This window comes from Mirounga angustirostris, unplaced genomic scaffold (genome assembly GCF_029215605.1).
Source record: "Mirounga angustirostris isolate CCGP_5_RB_7025 unplaced genomic scaffold, mMirAng1.0.hap1 SCAF_14, whole genome shotgun sequence".
NCBI lineage: Eukaryota > Metazoa > Chordata > Mammalia > Carnivora > Phocidae > Mirounga > Mirounga angustirostris.
In genome coordinates, this window is record NW_026991722.1 from 67,394,759 (window position 1) to 67,414,560 (window position 19,802).

General features: G+C 61.5%; 1 protein-coding gene and 1 long non-coding RNA gene across 23 annotated transcripts in view; both read left to right on the forward strand.

The window, feature by feature from the left end:
- The window catches only part of FBRSL1 (fibrosin like 1), an 84,275-nt gene that overhangs the window by 33,907 nt on the left and 30,566 nt on the right, over window positions 1-19,802 (forward strand). The gene's annotated exons all lie outside the window — the stretch shown is intronic.
- On the forward strand, window positions 2-6,880 carry LOC135362547 (uncharacterized). The gene is made up of 3 exons (XR_010407375.1): window positions 2-1,667; window positions 1,961-2,078; window positions 2,193-6,880. It is a non-coding gene; the product is annotated as an uncharacterized LOC135362547 (long non-coding RNA).

Sequence of the window (19,802 nt, forward strand, 5' to 3'; positions counted from 1 at the left end):
TGCCGCCCCCTCCTCTGCTGGCTGGACCCATGCATGCCCCGCGCCTCTGCAGCCCCCAGCCGTCCTGAACGCCTCCCCGGGGCCAGACACCTCAGGGTGGTCCTGGCCCTGCAGCGGGGCTGGGGAGGGGGCCAAAGCTGGCGGGGATTGGGAGGGAGCATCACACATGCTCAGGGTCCTGCCCTGGGAGAGACCAGCTGACCCTCATTCCCTGACTTCCTGAGGACTAGGGGTCGGGGAGACGCTCTCCTTCTGGGTCCTGCCGGGAGGCACTCAGAGTGAAGGGCCCCAGGCACCGAGCAACCGCCCCCCGGGGACTTGACACTCCCACGCCACTCTCCATACTCAGCCTGGACTCAGGCATGAGGCCCCTGGGCCCCGGGGGCAGGAGGTGGCTGGCCGGCCTGGGCCTGAGGAGTCCACCTCTGTGGGGGCCACCTCCCTACCCTTGCCTGCCGCCCTAGCCCCAGCCCCAGCCCCAGCCTCTGCCCCTGCTTCCTGCCCCTCCCCCTGCCCCACCCCAGGGAAGCAGCCCCTATCCTTTCCTCAGGACTTCATTTCGTTGCCCCTTAACTATCAGGAGGGACGTTAATGACACCATAAAACCCAGAGCTCCATAAAAGCCATTTCTGCAGATTCACAGCTGTTTTCGCTCATTGGAAGGCGGGGCCTGGGCCCCGCCCGCCTCATCCCTCCCCCGCCCAAACCACGGCCCCTGATTTGCTGCGAGCTCCACAGTGCCAGGCGTGCAGGGCTGCTTCTCTAACTCACATCGGCTTTTTATAGGGTGTGTAATTAACCCGCTGATTTTCTTTGTAGCAAGACACCCTGCAGCCCTGGGCCTCCCCAGCCGCCCAGCCGCCCTGACCTCAGGGTCAGGTGGGTCAGGTGCTGTGTTTTACAGCGTTGCACCCGGTGGGTTGTACGCTTCTGGGTGGTGTGACGCCGGAGGGCTGTCTCCCTGGGGGAGCCCTGCCCTCCTCGGGTCCCCGGTCACAGCCATGGGTGACGGCCCTGCACTGCCCCTTCCTCCCACCGCCCAGGCGGTCTCAGCATGTCAGCCACTCCTGAATGGAGCCGCACTCTGGCCAGGAGCTGTGCCAGCACTGGGCTCCAGCTGGGGACACGGCAGGCAGACCTGCCAGTGTGGGAAGTGGCTGGCGATAACACGCTGTGTGATGCAGGTCAGGATCGGGCAGAGTGAGGGGCCAGGACCCCTACCAGCAGGTGAGGTAAGCGGTGTGTGCCAGCCCGAGGGTCCCAGAGGGGCCAGGCTCAGGGGTGCCCCATTTGGAGCCTGCTTCTGTGTCTGAGAGCCCCTGGGCAGCTGGGGCCTCCCTGCCCTGAGCCTCCTTGCCAGAGCCCCTGGGCAGCTGGGGCCTCCCTGCCCTGAGCCTCCTTGCCAGAGCCCCTGGGCAGCTCTTCTACTTCCAGACTGCGTGTGTTATTCATGGTCTTCTCCCCAAAGAGCTCCTTTGCATGTTTCCTGAAGAACCCGTAATTAATGTGCCAGCTACTTGCAACTTAATCCCCCATGGCCGCGTCACGGGAGTGACAGGTGGTGGCAAGGACAGGCCCGGCCTGCTGCTGGGGCCATGGGGGTTCCTGTGTGTGCACACCAGGTGCTGGCATGAACAGGTGTGTGTGCTGGTCCCTAGCATGTGCAGGTGTGTGTGCTGGTCCCTGGATGAGCAGGTGTGTGCATTAGGCCCTGGCATGAACAGGTGTGTGTGCATCAGGCCCTGGCATGAGCAGGTGTGTGCATCAGGCCCTGGCATGAGCAGGTGTGTGTGCATCAGGCCCTGGCATGAGCAGGTGTGTGTGCATCAGGCCCTGGCATGTGCAGGTGTGTGTGCTGGTCCCTGGATGAGCAGGTGTGTGCATTAGGCCCTGGCATGAGCAGGTGTGTGTGCTGGTCCCTGGATGAGCAGGTGTGTGCATTAGGCCCTGGCATGAGCAGGTGTGTGTGCTGGTCCCTGGCATGAACAGGTGTGTGTGTGCTGGTCCCTGGCATGTGCAGGTGTGTGTGCTGGTCCCTAGCATGAGCAGGTGTGTGCATCAGGCCCTGGCATGTGCAGGTGTGTGTGCTGGTCCCTGGATGAGCAAGTGTGTGCATTAGGCCCTGGCATGAGCAGGTGTGTGTGCTGGTCCCTGGATGAGCAGGTGTGTGCATTAGGCCCTGGCATGAGCAGGTGTGTGTACTGGTCCCTGGCATGAACAGGTGTTTGTGCATCAGGCCCTGGCATGTGCAGGTGTGTGTGCTGGTCCCTAGATGAGCAGGTGTGTGCATTAGGCCCTGGCATGAGCAGGTGTGTGTGCTGGTCCCTGGATGAGCAGGTGTGTGCATTAGGCCCTGGCATGAGCAGGTGTGTGTGCTGGTCCCTGGATGAGCAGGTGTGTGCATCAGGCCCTGGCATGAACAGGTGTGTGTGCATCAGGCCCTGGCATGTGCAGGTGTGTGTGCTGGTCCCTGGCACGAGCAGGTGTGTGCATCAGGCCCTGGCACGAACAGGTGTGTGTGCATCAGGCCCTGGCACGTGCAGGTGTGTGTGCTGGTCCCTGGCACGAGCAGGTGTGTGCATCAGGCCCTGGCATGAGCAGGTGTGTGTGCATCAGGCCCTGGCATGTGCAGGTGTGTGTGCTGGTCCCTGGATGAGCAGGTGTGTGCATCAGGCCCTGGCATGAGCAGGTGTGTGTGCATCAGGCCCTGGCATGAACAGGTGTGTGTGCTGGTCCCTGGCATGAACAGGTGTGTGTGTGCTGGTCCCTGGATGAGCAGGTGTGTGCATTAGGCCCTGGCATGAGCAGGTGTGTGTGCTGGTCCCTGGCATGAACAGGTGTGTATGTGCTGGTCCCTGGCATGTGCAGGTGTGTGTGCTGGTCCCTGGCATGAGCAGGTGTGTGCATCAGGCCCTGGCATGAGCAGGTGTGTGTGCTGGTCCCTGGATGAGCAAGTGTGTGCATTAGGCCCTGGCATGAGCAGGTGTGTGTACTGGTCCCTGGCATGAGCAGGTGTGTGTGCATCAGGCCCTGGAATGTGCAGGTGTGTGTGCTGGTCCCTGGCACGGGCAGGTGTGTGTGCTGATCCCTGCCATGTGCAGGTGTGTGTGTGCTGGTCCCTGGATGAGCAGGTGTGTGCATTAGGCCCTGGCATGAGCAGGTGTGTGTGCTGGTCCCTGGCATGAACAGGTGTGTGTGTGCTGGTCCCTGGCATGTGCAGGTGTGTGTGCTGGTCCCTAGCATGAGCAGGTGTGTGCATCAGGCCCTGGCATGAGCAGGTGTGTGTGCTGGTCCCTGGATGAGCAAGTGTGTGCATTAGGCCCTGGCATGAGCAGGTGTGTGTACTGGTCCCTGGCATGAGCAGGTGTGTGTGCATCAGGCCCTGGAATGTGCAGGTGTGTGTGCTGGTCCCTGGCACGGGCAGGTGTGTGTGCTGGTCCCTGGCACGGGCAGGTGTGTGTGCTGATCCCTGCCATGTGCAGGTGTGTGTGCTGGTCCCTGGATGAGCAGGTATGTGCATTAGGCCCTGGCACGAGCAGGTGTGTGTGCTGGTCCCAGGTGTGTGCCGGTGGGCGCTGCAGGGTGCAGGTTGTTGTCCCGGCCCTCCCAGAAGCAGAGGTGCCTCTGGCACTGCAGGAGCCGGAACCAAGCCAGGTGACCCTCGTCCAGTAGGAGCAGGCAGGGTGGTGTGGCTAGGGCCAGGCCTGGAAAGCACTGTGAGCCCAGCGCCCGGATCGCTTGTGTGCACTGGGCCCCCAGGGCTGTCTGTGGCTGCCAGCACTGCCCACCCGTGGCGTCAGGGCTGGGCCAGCTGGACTGGGCAGAGGGGGGCTACAACCCTGCCTCTAAATCCAGGCCCTCACCATGGGACCCTCGGCCACTTGAGCATGCACGCTGAGGTCGAGGCCTGGGTGTGTGCCTGCCTGTTCCAGTGGGTAGGCCGTGTGGCTTCCGCCTGCACCCGCCCTGCGTGCAGCTCGTGGGTGGCTCTGTGAGAGCAGAGTGTGTGCCGGGGCCCCTGTGTCTCCACGTGGCTGCGCTGGGCTGGGCACACCTGTGCGTACCGGGGTCCTGTGTTTCTTTCTGGGCCGTCTGCGTGTCCGTCTGGAAGGGTGTGTGCGTGCCACGTGTGGATCTGCACGTAAGTGACGGGTATGGCCTGGGTGCCGGGGTGTGACCCGCGGCTTCACGTGCAGGGGTGCAAGTGTGCCCGGGGGCCTTGCTCCTGTGTGTCTATAAGTGGGCCTCAGGCGCGTGTCCGTCCCCAGTAGTGTCCCTGCCGAGGCGACCCGGGAAGTTGTCACCTGACCTGCTTTATAGACCGTACTTAACGGGGTTTGGTTCTGTGAGGTTTATTCCCAGCAAATCCCCAATTACTGCTCATCCTCGACAGCTTGTCCTGAAAGCTTGGTGCAGCCTCCCCGGCACGCATCACATGTGCCTTAGTGCCGTGAAGTCAATTGGAAAGTCATTTTCTCCATTCAGCTGCTGGGAACTGGGGATGTGATGACCCATCTCCCTCCGGAGCAGGGCTTGGGGGTTCCTTTATTAAAGGGAGATGCGGGTCTGGATGCCTGCCGGGGCCGGGAGGCCAGCTGGGTGCGGTGCACGGCGTGTTCTGGAAGGGCCTGGGCTCACAGAGGCTCCAGGGCTGTGGACAGGAGCAGAGGCAGAGCAGCAGCGATGACACTGGCCACCACCTGCAGTGAGCCCGGGAGGCCTCAGGCCCTCCACGTGGACATTGTCACCCTGGCAATGACCCCCAGCCTCTAGGTGAGGACACTGAGGCGCAGGGGTCAGAGAACCCACCACGGGTGCCCACTGAGGGGCCTAGCTGAGACCAGGAGCCGGCAGGCCCGCCCGCAGGTCCCCTCCCTTCCTCAGACCGCCCTCCTCCCGCCCCCAAGTGTTTGCTGACCCGAATGGCCAGTGTCCCTGCTCACCAGCCTCGCCGTGGGGAAGATGGTGAATAAAGCCAGTGAGAACCGCTGCTAGCTGGAGGCGGTGAGGGCCGTGGCGGACAGGTGGTAGGGAGGGGCAAGGCCAGGCTGCAGGTGGGCACAGTGTCCGTGGCGGGGCAGGAGTGCCTGCCACAGGGCCACGGAGGGGGGCTGCTGTGGCCAGCAGGGCACCCCTGCCTGTCCCCCGCACCACCGTGCCCAGGCAGCGGGGCCCTGTGCTGGCACACTCCGGCATCTAGGGAGACCCACGGCCTGGGTAATGGTTACAGAAGGTTCCTTCACTCCTGTGCCTGGGCCTCCGTTCCCCCGACGTGGGCGTCCCTGTGTGGTCCCTGCTCGGGCGGGTTGGGCCTCCTCACAGCTCAGGGGCCGCACCCAGGGTCCCGAGGGCAGGAGCCAGGAGGAAGCATTGGTGGTGGCTCCCACACCCTCTCGTCACCAGACCCACCTGGACTCGCGGGGCGGGACTGGGGCCCCTTTTCTCAGCAGGAGGGTGCCCACACTTCGTGAGATGGGCACAGGCTGCTGTGGGCTACACCCCACCACACAAGCCCCTTACCTGTGGACGAGGGGCAAGCAGGCTTGTATACCTGAGCATACATGCAGCCGGGGGGCCTCGGGCCACCCCAGCTCCCGGGGATGGTAGCTCCTGGCTCTGCACCTGCTTTCCCACTCCTGGCAGGAGGGTGCAGCCCGCCTTCTGCCCGAGGTAGCGGGATGGGTACGTGCAGACCACTTGGCAGGTTTGCCCCTTGAGCCAGGGACCTCTGTGGTTAAAGATGGGGGTTGCAGTATGAGATGGGGGTGCACTCGGGTCCCACTGAGGTGTTAGATGGCAGGAGGGTGGGTGGGCGCGCGCAGTGAAACCCTGGCCAGCCATACGCCCCCCGGGGGAGGGGGGGCGGGGAGGTGCCTGGGGTGCCCCTCGCTGTCCTGAGACCTGTTGGCTCCCCAGGAATGGCCCAGCACTCACGGTCCCCAGCCACCCCCCTGAACAGCACAGGCCTTCGCTGACCCAATCAGCGCTGGCAGACCCCAAAGCAGGCTCTCTCTTTATGAGGCAGGTTTATGACATCCATTACCCTGCTCCTTGGGCCACTTCTGAGCGGCCGTAATTTGTACAAAAGCAATAAAAGCCAGTCAGCCTCCCCCTGGAGTCGGGGAGCTGCGTTCTCCTCACGACCTCTGAGCACGGAGGCAGTCCTTAAGCCAGCTGCTGGGGAAGTGCCGCCGCTCAGAGGATGGTGGGGACGGCGGGGTGTGTCCTGAGCACAGCGTCCTGACCTGTGATGCAGCCCCAGCCTGGCCAGGCTTTTGTCAGATCCCCTGTCCACCCGCCCCTGCACCCACCCTTCACTCGGCCCACCTCCTAGGGCCCTGGGGTGCAGCCATGGCCCACATCTGTCCAGCTGGTAGGACACGGGAGTCCTTCCCTTGGGTTGGTAAGGAGCCCTGGGTCCCTGTCCCCCAGCACTTCGGCTGTGGCTGGGCTCAGGGGGTGTCAGCCCCAGCCTGCCCGCGCCACCTCCTCGGGCTGGTTGTAGGGTTGTCAGCATGGCCCTTGGGTACATCCCAGAGTGTATTTGCAGGGAAGCCAACCCTGATGTGGAGACAGACGAGGGAGTGGCCTAGCAGAGCTGGGCTGGCCCTTTAATGCTCATTCAGTAGATGTGGCACCAGGAGGGGTGTGGCCTGAGGGGCCCCTGCTCCTGAGCTTCCTTCCCGTGGGCCCTGCTGCAGGTGGCCGACTCTCAGCAGCTAGGTTGCAGGTTCTTCCAGAAAGGGGGCAGGGCAGTGAATTGCTGTGCAGCCCCAGGTAGAGCAGGACAGAACAGAGGATGAAAAGATAAACAGGTGACCTGACCTACCCAGTGCTTTAGCTGGTGGCAAGTGCTGAGGAGAAAGATGCACCAGGCAGAGGGGGTGCTGGTGTGGGGGGGTAGAGGGGAGGGGTGCCGGTGTAGAGGGGAGGGGTGCCGGTTTGGAGGGGTAGAGGGGAGGGGTGCCAGTGTGGAGGGGAGGGGTGCGGGTGTGGAGGGGGTAGAGGGGAGGGGTGCCAGTGTGGAGGGGGTAGAGGGGAGGGGTGCCGGTGTGGAGGGGAGGGGTGCGGGTGTGGAGGGGGTAGAGGGGAGGGGTGCCGGTGTGGAGGGAATAGAGGGGAGGGATGCCAGTGTAGAGGGGAGGGGTGCCGGTGTGGAGGGAATAGAGGGGAGGGATGCCGGTGTAGAGGGGAGGGATGCCAGTGTAGAGGGGAGGGGTGCTGGTGTGGAGGGGGTAGAGGGGAGGGGTGCGGGTGTGGAGGGGGTAGAGGGGAGGGGTGCCGGTGTGGAGGGGTAGAGGGGAGGGGTGCCGGTGTGGAGGGGGGTAGAGGGGAGGGGTGCCGGTGTGGAGGGGGGTAGAGGGGAGGGGTGCTGGTGTGGAGGGGAGGGGTGCCGGTGTGGAGAAGTAGAGGGGAGGGGTGCCGGTGTGGAGGGAGTAGAGGGGAGGGGTGCCGGTGTGGAGGGGAGGGGTGCCGGTGTGGAGGGGGGTAGAGGGGAGGGGTGCTGGTGTGGAGGGGAGGGGTGCCGGTGTGGAGAAGTAGAGGGGAGGGGTGCCGGTGTGGAGGGGGTAGAGGGGAGGGGTGCCGGTGTGGAGGGGGTAGAGGGGAGGGGTGCCGGTGTGGAGGGGAGGGGTGCCGGGGTGGAGGGGGTAGAGGGGAGGGGTGCCGGTGTGGAGGGGAGGGGTGCCGGTGTGGAGGGGGTAGAGGGGAGGGGTGCCGGTGTGGAGGGGAGGGGTGCCGGGGTGGAGGGGGTAGAGGGGAGGGGTGCCGGTGTGGAGGGGAGGGGTGCCGGTGTGGAGGGGGTAGAGGGGAGGGGTGCCGGTGTGGAGAGGGTAGAGGGGAGGGGTGCCGGTGTGGAGGGGAGGGGTGCCGGGGTGGAGGGGGTAGAGGGGAGGGGTGCCGGTGTGGAGGGGAGGGGTGCCGGTGTGGAGGGGGTAGAGGGGAGGGGTGCCGGTGTGGAGAGGGTAGAGGGGAGGGGTGCCGGTGTGGAGGGGAGGGGTGCCGGGGTGGAGAAGTAGAGGGGAGGGGTGCCGGTGTGGAGGGGGTAGAGGGGAGGGGTGCCGGTGTGGAGGGGGTAGAGGGGAGGGGTGCCGGTGTGGAGGGGAGGGGTGCCGGGGTGGAGGGGGTAGAGGGGAGGGGTGCCGGTGTGGAGGGGAGGGGTGCCGGTGTGGAGGGGGTAGAGGGGAGGGGTGCCGGTGTGGAGAGGGTAGAGGGGAGGGGTGCCGGTGTGGAGGGGAGGGGTGCCGGGGTGGAGGGGGTAGAGGGGAGGGGTGCCGGTGTGGAGGGGAGGGGTGCCGGTGTGGAGGCGGGTGCTGCTCTGCGGGGGAGGGTGCTCCGTCTCGGTTGATGTTCCGGATCAGCAGGCTCTGCCGGCAGGTGTGTGTCTGCAGGTTCCAGGCAGTCCCGCGGGCACTTTTCCGAACCTCGTCTTTCCGGGCTGTTCTCTGCAGGTAGCCTGGTCCTTGTCCCCTTGCTCTGCTGTCCCAGATAGAGGTCAGCCTGGCCAGGGCGGGGTGTGCACCAGGCGCACCAGGGCCACGCGCCCTCCCCTCCCAGGGTGCGGGTCAGAGAAACTTCCCACCCCGACCCCTTGGTCCTGCCAGGTGCTGGAGGTGGAGAGCAGCTGTCCCCCTGAATGGCGGCCCCACTGGCCTCTTGCCGCACCCTGCTGGTGGCCGCCCCCCACTCTCGGAGCCGGGCTGCATGTGTGCTGGGGAGGCAGGCATCCAGGAGCCCCCACAGGTCACAGCCCGGGCAGCACAGACCGGGACAGCCGCTGGCCCCTCCCAGCCCTGGGACCCGGGGCCTTGGGCAGCGAGGGGTCCGCACCTGGCCCAGCAGGTGGCCGGGACCACACTCGGCGGCACAGGACAGGTGTCAGAACTGCCTGCAGAGGTCACGTGTGGCTCCCCGGCGCGGGATGGGGGACGGGTGGGGAGCCAGATGCCACTTGCCCGTTGCCCTGCTCACAGTCCTCCCTTTGGGGGGGACAGCTGGGCAAGGTCGGGCAGGGGTCTCAGGTGTAGGGCAGGAGTGTGAGGCTGCCGTGGGGCTGGGGGCCTCGGTTTTCTCCGCAAGACGGCTGGAGCACAGAGAGGGAAGGAGCATCCCACGTGTTTGCTGTTCCTGCACCGCCCATGTCCCGGTCCCCCCCAGAGTGCACAGCACCGTGGAGCGCCACGTGTGTGCAACAATGCCGTGGCCTCAGCACCACCCGCCGCAGGAGGGCCCCATCCACTGGGGGTGCAAGCAGAGCGCATCTCGGGGTCCCTGCCCTAGCGGGCGGACAGTGGGAGATAACAGACCCTTCAGCGGCAGGTGCTTTCAGAGTGTTGGCTGCCAGCATGGGGGTTGCTGGGATGAGTGTGCCCTGTGGCCAGAGAGGAGCCAGCGGGGACATCAGGCCAAGGGCAGATTTGAGGTCAGGACTGAGTGGAAGAAGGAAGGGGCCACATGGAGGGTGAGGGGCCCAGCCAGCCCCCAGGGCTGAAAGGGAGGCGGGCTTCAGGAAAGGCTTGTCCCAGCAGCCCAAACACATCCAGCCCATTGGCACTTCTCTGGGCAGGTCACTCCATGGGAGTTTTGGGTTGCTGTCAACAAGAGGGGGCCTGGGTCCTGGGAGGTGTCTGGGGTGTCAGGGCACCCTCCTCCAGCTGGGAGCCTGGAGCCCTGGACCACAGTTATCCATGCCTCGGGGGTCACAAGGTGTGTCCCATTTCTTTTTTTTTTTTTTTTAGATTTTTATTTATTTATTTATTTATTTGACAGAGAGATAGGAGAGCAGGAACACAAGCAGGGGGAGTGGGAGAGGGAGAAGCAGGCTTCCTGCAGAGCAGGGAGCCCGATGTGGGACTCGATCCCAGGACCCTGGGATCATGACCTGAGCCGAAGGCAGACGCTTAACGACTGAGCCACCCAGGCGCCCGGTGTGTCCCATTTCTTGTGCTGCCCTCTGAGCAAGGCTTGGATTTAGGGGCAGGAGAGCCTGTGTTCATGAGAAGCCAGCTCGTCTTCGTGGCGTCCACCCATCTTTAAAATCTCCCTCCCCCATTATTTTGTTTCGAACTGGCCACAGGCCCATAAAAGAGAGTTCAGCCCGCTGCTGGTACGGAGCATTTGGCAGGAGAATGCCCCCAACCGGGCAGGCGTGGGGTCAGGCGCGTGGGTGGGCCACAGATTTGGGCCTGCCTCGGTCACTTTGCAGGGACTGCCAGGAGAAGCCACCCAGATGCCCCCCTGCACCCCTGTGCCTGAAGCCTCGAGCCTGCGCACAGGGTCCCTCCCCTCACCCAGTCCACAGGGAAGACCGCTGAGGGCTGCGTCCTCGTCTTGTCCCGTCACTGCTTTGTGGACTCAGCTCTAGGGAGCTGTGTCTCTGTGGCGTCCCCTGGGATCACTTGGGGACGTTTGGCTGGGGCAGTGTGAGGCTGAGCCTTGGACAGCATGGTCACCCCGCGGTATCCTCTTGACTGGGACCGCACACAGCGTGGACTCAAGGAGGGGCTCTGGGGGCCACCATAGCCCCCTCATCTTGCCGGGTCCTCCCCTGGAGCCCCAGACGGAGCCAGCCTGCAGCCCTGCCCGCCCCCACCCCCGCGCTGCCTCCACAGCCCTCCCTCCCCGCCTGGCCTGAGGTGGGCAGCCCCTGCCATCCCTTTAGCGGGAGGGCACTGGGCTTCCCGCGTTTGCCAGCCCCCAGCTGTCCTTTCCCCATTCCGAAGGCAGGCCTCCAGCTGAGGTCCCCGGCAGGCTCTGCCTTCTTGCCTGGACCCTGTGTTGCTCCACTGTGCCCAGGGCATGTAGTTCTGAGCCAAGGACTCCCATCCCGCCAGGTCACCGGGCCACAGCCCTGTCCCCAGAGGCTGGACACAGCCTCTCTGGACAAGCCCCAAGGAGCCCTGATGGCGGTGGCCACACGTGCTAGAGGGAGGGCAGGCCGGGTGCCAGTCGGAAGCTGAAATTCAATTATGTGGAACACGCAGGGATGCTGGGGCACAGAAGGTTAGGAATGACTGTTAACACTGTTCTGGTTAAGACTTTTTGTGTTGATAAATAATTCATAAGGCAGTTAGCGCTTTGAGTCTGACAACATGAGAATATATTAATACAGTCGACTCCGTGAAAGGTCAGCCGCGTGCGGCGGGGCTGTGGGCCATCTTTTATTCATTCTCTGACACGGGCTCGTTAATTATTCCGGCCCAGCAAGGGCTGGTGGGAGAGCCGCTAATGAGAAAAAGGGAGCGTGGGCTTGATGTCTGACGTGCTGTCCATGCACCAAGGGCCCGGTACAGCCCCTGAGGCGGGAGCAGAGGGCCCCCACCTGTCCCCTTGAGGCTCTGGTGGGGCCAGGGTGGCTCCGAAGGAGCCGTCAGGGCCCCCCAGCTCAGGAGTGTCACGTAGTGGCCGTTTGCGGTCTCCGAGTATTTACTGAGCACCTACTGCAGGTGAGGGGTGGCTCCTGGCCCTGAGGTCAGAGGATTGAAGAAAACCCAGAAATCCCCACTCTTGTGGGGGCCATGGAAGGAAGGGCGGGTGGGAAATAGGAGGGATGAGTAAATGTGTAGCCTGTCAGAGCAAAAGTGCACAGAGTGGATGGAGCAGGGAGGGGAGAGAACGTGGAGGGGCCGTCGGGCTAGGGTCCAGGGGTGCCACTGAGCGCCCCTGGGAGGATGGCATTCATACAGGCCTAGGAACATGACCACATGTGTGGGGGCAGGAGTCTGTGTGTGCGTCTGCGTGAGTGTGCGGGCGTGTGCATGGTGCAGGTAGGGGGAGGCCTGCTGTGTGGCCAGGAGCTGCTGGTGGGAATAGAGGGTCACAGCAGGGGCGGCCCTGTTGGGACTCGGACTCCCAAGAAGGACAGGGCTGCCCCAGCTGCGGTCCAAGCACAGCCAGCAACCAGGGGACCAGGCCTCCATCTGTCCAGGCGGGGTGTCCTCCACACTTGCCATTGCCATGGGGGGCCATGGGGTGTCCGAGCTCCCTGATAGGCCAACTCAGACAAGTTATCCCACAAAGCAATGCCCAGTTCTCCTTAGCTTCTGTGGTAACTGCAGCCAGAGAATATTAAAAGTCATCTGTGTTTTTCACAATGGTGCTGTGGGATGGCCCTCACTGTGAAACCCAGAATTCCCTTGGAAGTGCCGCCGCTGTGAGACCCGCATTGGGAGCAGGAGGATAGGGCAGTTCAGACATCAGTGGTCAGAGCCCAAGTCAACCCTCCGTCTGTCCGTCCGTCCATGCGTTCATTCCCTGACAGCTCCGTCTGCGTACTGTGTGCACCGTGCTAAGTCTGTCACCCGTCCGTCCGTCCATCCATCCGTCCGTCCGTCCATCCGTCCATCTGTCCATCCATCCGTCCGTCCATCCATCCGTCCGTCCATGTGCTAAGTCTGTCACCCGTCCGTCCGTCCGTCCATCCGTCCGTCCGTCCATCCGTCCGTCCGTCCGTCCATCCATCCGTCCGTCCATCCATCTGTCCGTCCATGTGTTCATTCCCTGCCAGCTTCGCAGCTTCGTCTGCGTACTGTGTGCACCGTGCTAAGTCTGTCACCCGTCCGTCCGTCCGTCCGTCCATCCATGTGTTCATTCCCTGCCAGCTTCGCAGCTTCGTCTGCGTACTGTGTGCACCATGCTAAGTCTGTCACCCGTCCGTCCATCCGTCTGTCCATCCATGTGTTCATCCATGTGTTCATCCTTGCTAACTCTGTCATCCGTCCGTCCGTCCGTCCGTCCATCTGACATCTGTCCATGCATTCATTTCCTGCCAGCTCTGTGTACATACTGTGTGCACCATGCTAAGTCTGTCATCCGTCCATCCGTCCGTCCATCTGACCGTCCATCCATGTGTCCATTCCCTGCCAGCTTCATCTGCATACTGTGTGCACCATGCTAAGTCTGTCATCCATCCGTCCATCCGTCCATCTGTCCATCCATGTGTTCATTCCCTGCTAACTCTGTCACCCGTCCGTCTGTCCATCCATCCGTCCGTCCATGTGTTCATTCCCTGCCAGCTTCATCTGCATACTGTGTGCACCATGCTAAGTCTGTCATCCATCCGTCCATCCGTCCATCCATGTGTTCATTCCCTGCTAAGTCTGTCATCCGTCCGTCCATCTGTCCGTCCATCCATCCATCCGTCCGTCCATCTGACCGTCCATCCGTAAGTTCATTCCCTGCTTAGCACAGTGCTAAGTCTGTCATCCGTCCATCCATCCATCCGTCTGTCCATCCATGTGTTCATCCCTGCTAACTCTGTCATCCTTCCGTCCTTCCGTCCATCTGACGTCTGTCCATGCATTCATTTCCTGCCAGCTCCGTGTACGTACTGTGTGCACCATGCTAAGTCTGTCATCCGTCCATCCATCCGTCCATCTGACCATCCGTCCATGCGTTCATTCCCTGCCAGCTTCGTCTGCGTACTGTGTGCACATGCCACATCATTCATGCATCCTTCCATCCATCTATGCATTCTGTCCAGGGGTAGCAAGGCAGGTCACATGGGCCAAGCAGTGGAAGGATCAGAGTTCTGTTCCAGTGGTCTTGAGATTTGGAGAGTTAGAGGGGTGGCTCCTTTCCAGCTGGCTTCCCCTCTGACCAGTTACTGGATCTGCCCAACACTCTGTGCCCCAGACTCTGCCCTCTGATGTGGCATCATGCCACTGGTCACTGATAAGCTGCAGTGTTTCCAGCCCCAGTGCAGACTTGGGGCTCAGGGCCACCAGGCCCCATGCTTTGTCACCATGGACTTCCCTCAGAGACTGCTCTCAAAATGCAGGAGGCAGCCTGGCAGCAGGACGCAGGTACCCCAACCCACTCATCTCTCAGGGCCCCAAGAAGCCCACTGCCCAGCTGCAGGACCGTCCTTGTCTCTGTAAGGTGGCCTCTGCAAGGCTCCCTCAGGGCTCCAAACCACTGCCCACCACTGCCCACGCGGAGGTCTCCAGGTGGGCGGCCACCCCGAGCTCCCCATTGTACCCAAGATGCAGACACTCGGGGTGGGAACATGAGGGGCCATGGGGCTGGGCAGGCGAGTGGTACGGCCTCTCTGGGCTGCTCTGGAGGAAGCACGCTGGTGAGGGCAGGTACCGGCCCCATCTGCCCTTGCTGCCCCCACCTGTGACAGATAATGTGGCTGCGCCTCCCCCCCAGGTGCGCCTGCTCAGCTCCAGCTGTGCGTCTCTAAGTGGGTCTCACTCACCATCAGCCCGTGGAGGCCATCCACACTTGGGCTATTAGGCTGCAGTAACTTAATTGCTCGTTAATTGGGTAATTAGTGCTTTGTTTTGCTTTAAAGCCTAAGCACTCATAAAAAGTGAATTAGCTGAGTAAACAAGAATAGGATTTTCGGGGTCCCCATCCAGCTATCGTGCATAATTAATCAGGCTCATGTGACTTTCTGGGCCAGTGTGGCCTGGGGCCCTTTGCAGGGTGATCCTGGAGCCCCAGCCCTGTCCCAGCTGCCCTGAGGGAGTCCCTGGCATGGGGCCCTGGTCAGAAGGGCCAGACTGAGACTGTGGGTGCCAGAGCCCACACACCCATTCACCTAGGTGGGCTCCCAACTACTGTGCCTCAGTTTCCCCATCCATAAGCAGGGGGGTCTGTGGCGGGGCCCGAGTTGTACAGAAATGGCCCCAGGGAGCCAGTGCACCATCAGCCCCACCCCCACAGGGCCCCAGGCCTCCCGCCAGTGGGACGTGGGGCTCCCCCCTCCCGCCTGCCCTGTAGTGCCAGGGCTGCTGCCGGGCACACCGAACCCCAGGTTCTAGTGCTTGGCTCCTGCCTGTGCGCCATGTTGCTGCCAGCAACTCCCTTTAACTTCTGGGCCTCTACTTTTTTTTTTCTTTTAATTTATTCATTTTGAGAGAGAGAGAAAGCACAAGCAGAGGGAGAGGCAGAGGGAGAGGGAGAAGCAGACTCCCCACGGAGCAGGGAGCCTGATGGGGGGCTCGGTCCCAGGACCCTGGGATCATGACCTGAGCCGAAGGCAGACGCTTCACTGACTGAGCCACCCAGGCGCCCTGGGCCTCTACTTTCTTGTCTGTGAAGTAGACTGGTACCCTGGTGAGCGCTGGCGGGCATGGCTCCCCGCTGTGCGGTGCGCCCCGCCCTTGCAGCTTCAGACACAGTCACCCAGCTGAGCCCATGGCCACCCCAGGCACAGACCAGACCTCAGCCTCCACCCTGCTCCTGGCACCCCTGCCCATGAGGTCCCGCATCACTGCCCAGCATCTGTGGCGCTCACGTACGTGGCTGGGGTGTGCCGACAAGGATGAAAAATGGCCTTTTTACCCTGACTCCGAGACAGTAGGTGATGGGAGGTGGCTCCCAGCCTGGGCCTCCTGCAGTGTGTTCACAGCTCCTTCTTTAGCTGAATTGCTTAATGGGGCAGGTGTACATCCCAGTGGGGCGTTTGCAGCAGGATGGAAGGTGAGCACCTTGTGCCCTTCTCTGTGGAGGCAGACGGATACCCATGCAGGCAGGCAAGGCGGCCACTCTCTTCCCCAAAGTTCTTCCAAGGCAGCACCAATGAGCAGAATGTTTACTAAGCTGGAGCTGATGGGACCCACAAGCGGCCACGGGAAGCACAGACGTGTCCTGTGAGCATGGCCAGTGCTCCTCGGCCACATGCATAAGGACAAGTGGCCCTGTGTTAGGTCACCTGGGTGCACACGTGCCATGTGCCCATTGGGACACTTGGCAGGACACCCTGGGGTAGAGCACCCATTGGGCAGGGTGCCCAGGTGCTCACGTGAGACAGGCCCGAGAGCACACCTTGACATGTCGCAGAACATGCACATACGTGACAGGCCAGCTGGGCTTGCACACAGGCATGAGTCATGAGAACAGGCCCAACGAAAACAGCCCACGTCAAGGATTTGTGCCTCCTGAAATTCCCTAGGTCCCAAGGTAGCCCAGAGTGTGGCCTCAGCACTGACTGTCTAGCAGCTCAGACCTTTCTGCCCCATGCTCAGGTGGGCTGCATAGAATGTTCCATGGCCTTCCACCCACACATGGACCCTGCTGATTTCTTTTGGCTTGCAGCTGCTCAGGCCTCTGCAGGCAGCAGTGCCCTTCAAGAGTGAGTCTCAAGCTGGTGAGAAGTCAGGTCCTCCTTGGTCCCCGGGCAGCTCTGTAGGCAGGACCTCTGTAGGTAGCATCCCAGACCGTGTGCCACAGCAAGAGCAGAAACCTGGCCCAGGGCCAGAGCACCAGGCCATGTGCCACCCCTCAACCCTCTCTGACCCCTGGATCGAGCGGTCACCTGAGTGGGAAGCTGGGGGGAGGCAGAAGCAGAGCTAGGGGTGGCTTTCAGTATCCTTCTCCACGGCAGGGCCCAGGGCAGCCTCTAAGCCCTCTCTGTCTCCATGGCATGAGAGGGTCCCCACAGTGAGCAGGAGGGACCCTGTCCCTGCTCCCTGCCTCTCTCCTCCCCACTCTCCGTGGGCACCTCCGGGCCAGGCCTAGGCCCAGGTGCTAGAGCATCTGATGGGAGAAGTGGACTCAGTGTCAAGGTCTCCCTGCCCAAGAATTTTTCATGCCTTTGTTAGAGAAATGGGAGACAGGCAGCCTCCACTAAACTCCACTGTGAAGCAGTAATTAATGTTCACACTGAGAGAAGAAAAAGGTCCATTTCTGTTGCTGCTCAGTGACTGTTGATTTGTGTCTCCCAATTCTGGAGGGTGACAAGCAGCCCCCACCCAAGCAAGTTGCTGCCCAGGTTTCTGGAAGAGGCCCAGGGATGGAGGCCAAGTTCCCCAGACCTCCTGTGCAGGTGCTCCTGGGGAAGCAGGGCACTGTCAGTGAGCGGTGTCTGTGTCTAGACCCTGTGGGGGTCTAGATGCCTCCAAGAGCTGTTCAGGTGATCTAAGGGAAGAGGCTGGGATGTAATGATGGTGAAGATGATGATGGTGGTGATGGTGGTGAGGATGATGAGGATGGTGGTGAGGAGGATGATGGTGGTGGTGATGGTGATGATGAGGATGGTGATGATGAGGAGGAGGATGGTGGTGATGATGAGGATGGTAGTGAGGATAGTGATGGTGGTAAGGATGATGATGGTGATGGTGGTGAGGATGATGATGGTGGTGATGGTGAGGTGATGGTGAGGATGATGATGGAGATGATGGTAGTGATGGTGAAGATGATGATGGTGATGATCGTAATGGTGAGGATGATGATGGTGATGGTGATGATGGTGATGGTAGTGATGAGGATCATGGTGATGGTGATGATGATGGTGGTGAGGATGGTGATGGTGATGGCGGTGAGGATGGTGAGGATGATGGTGGTGATGATGAGGAGGATGGTGGTGAGGATGATGATGGTGTTGATGATGGTGAGGATGGTGAAGATGATGGTGATGATCGTAATGGTAAGGATGATGATGGTGGTGATGGTGATGATGGTGATGGGGGTGATGATGGTGATGGCGGTGAGGATGGTGAGGATGATGATGGTGGTGATGAGGAGGATGGTGGTGAGGATGATGATGGTGTTGATGATGGTGAGGATGGTGAAGATGATGATGGTGATGATCATAATGGTGAGGATGATGATGGTGGTGATGGTGATGATGGTGATGGTAGTGATGAGGATCATGGTGATGGTGATGATGAGGATGGTGGTGAGGATGGTGATGGGGGTGATGATGATGGTGAGGATGATGATGGTGATGGCGGTGAGGATGGTGACGGTGATGATGAGGGTGGTGACGATGATGGTGATGGCGGTGAGGATGGTGAGGATGGTGGTGATGGTGAAGATGACGATGACGGTGGTGAGGATGGTGATGGTGGTGAGGATGATGACGGTAGCAGTGATGGTGATGAAGTGATCACCATGCTATATATCATGCCGAGTACATACCCAGCACTGTCCTAGTGCTTTGCATATATTATTCACTCATTGAAGCTGCACAATAATCCTATAGACAGGCTGTTGTCTGTGTTTTAAAGAAGCATAAACTGAGGCATGGAGAGGTCAAGGGGCTTGCCCAGGGCTGCCTGATGTGGGTGGCAGCACAGGTCCCAGTGGACGTCTGCTCCAGTTGCCCACGTTTTGGCCTCCCCACCATAGCTAGCACATCCCCTTGGGGCCTAGAGCCTGCCCTCTGCTCCATGGGCTCCCTGCTTGGACGCCCCCCACACACACACCAGCGTTACACCCACCAGGGCCACCCAGCCCAGCTCGACCCCGTGAAGGTCACCTCGCTCAGGCAGCTCCTGCAAGACAGATGTGGCTTTTTCCCTCCTTGCCCTGATTAATTGCCTCTTTCAGTTCCGACTCTATTGCAGTTAAACATTAATTCAGTAGGACTTAATAACGTGAATTCATTTACGACGTGGCCTGTGCTGGCTGACAAGGGTGTGCTGTTTGGTTAATTATAGGATCCATGCACGCTCGCTGGAAAGCACCCTCACCCTCCTTGAGTGTCGGGTCATTAAGTTCTCACTGTGACACCAAAAGCTGTGGGGAGAGGTGTGAAACAGCCCAGCCTGGGGGGTTCAGGGCACCCGGGCTGCGGTCCTGCCGCGCGCACACACAAGGCCCAACCCTCCGGGCGGTTTGATGGGACTGTGGTTTCCAAGGCAAGGGCTCAGTGCCGCTAATCGAGCAGGAAGAGGCCCAGCTGGGGGCCTCTGGCAGCTCCACCAGCAGCCTAGTCAGAAGGGCTCCTGGCCCCCACCCCTTCTCTGCCAGCACTGAGCCCCCGGCATGCCAGAGTGCAGTCCCAGCTCCGCAGGACAGGACGATGACACTCCCTGTGTTCCGGTGTGTCCCAGCCCTTCACCTCTCCAGTCCCGTCTCTCACACTCCCCTCCTCGCCTCGGGGTGCTCCTCCTCCTGAATTTCAGCCACTCTGCCCTCTCCCCGGCCCCCAGAGCTGCTCGTGAAGGACTGACCTGGCTTCTTGTCATTGTGCAGCCGGGGCACTGGGCCCATGCATCCCTTCTGCCATCTGTGCAGGGACACAACCCTGGAGGTCTCTGTCCAGGCTGTGCAGGGGGTCTGCGGGGCTTTGGGGGTGGGACGCTTGTTAGCCTCAGAAGAAACCCCCCCCACATGCCCATCCCCCAGGGTCACTCCCAGCTGCAGTGGGTGGCTGGTAAAGCACGGGGCCCATCCGTACAACCCTGTGAACTTTGCCATCAAGCGCACCCCGGCCCTCCCCCTGGGGCGCCAAGGGCAGAGCACCCCCCCCACGCTGACCAACTGGAGGGCACCACACAGACAGCAAGGTGCACGGCTGACGGGGGCCTGTCACCCTCACATGTGGCCCGGGAGATTTATTTTCAGCGGTAGATTCATTTGACACGACGTGTTGTAATTGTGGTTCCTAGGAAGGGATTATTTTTCTTTATATTCTTTTAGGGGAAAATTGCCGTGGTTTCTAGAAGAACAGTCTTTATTTTTAAAGCTCTGCCTACTGAAGATGGAAAACAAAAATTTGTTTGCACGATTACAAACCTTTCTCTAACCAGCTGAGCGAGCACGTCGAGTGGCTTACACCCAGGCTGCAGGGGCACGCGAGGCGACCCTCCCCATAGGCAGTGCCTGTGGCCTCAGGCCTGGGCTGACCCCCCCATCTGTCCGAGGGATCCAAGCCCCCTCTGCCCCTTCAATAGAGCTGGGCTGCTGAGGCTGGGCTTCCATATCCCTGCCCAGAGGACACCCTTGATCCCACCCCGGGCCCCCATCCATGCCCACCGCCCAGGAGTGCAAGCTCCTCACCTGTCACCTGGACCCGCCGCCTGGAGAGTCCAGCATGTGGGAGAGGCCTGAGGGGGTCACAGGGTAGC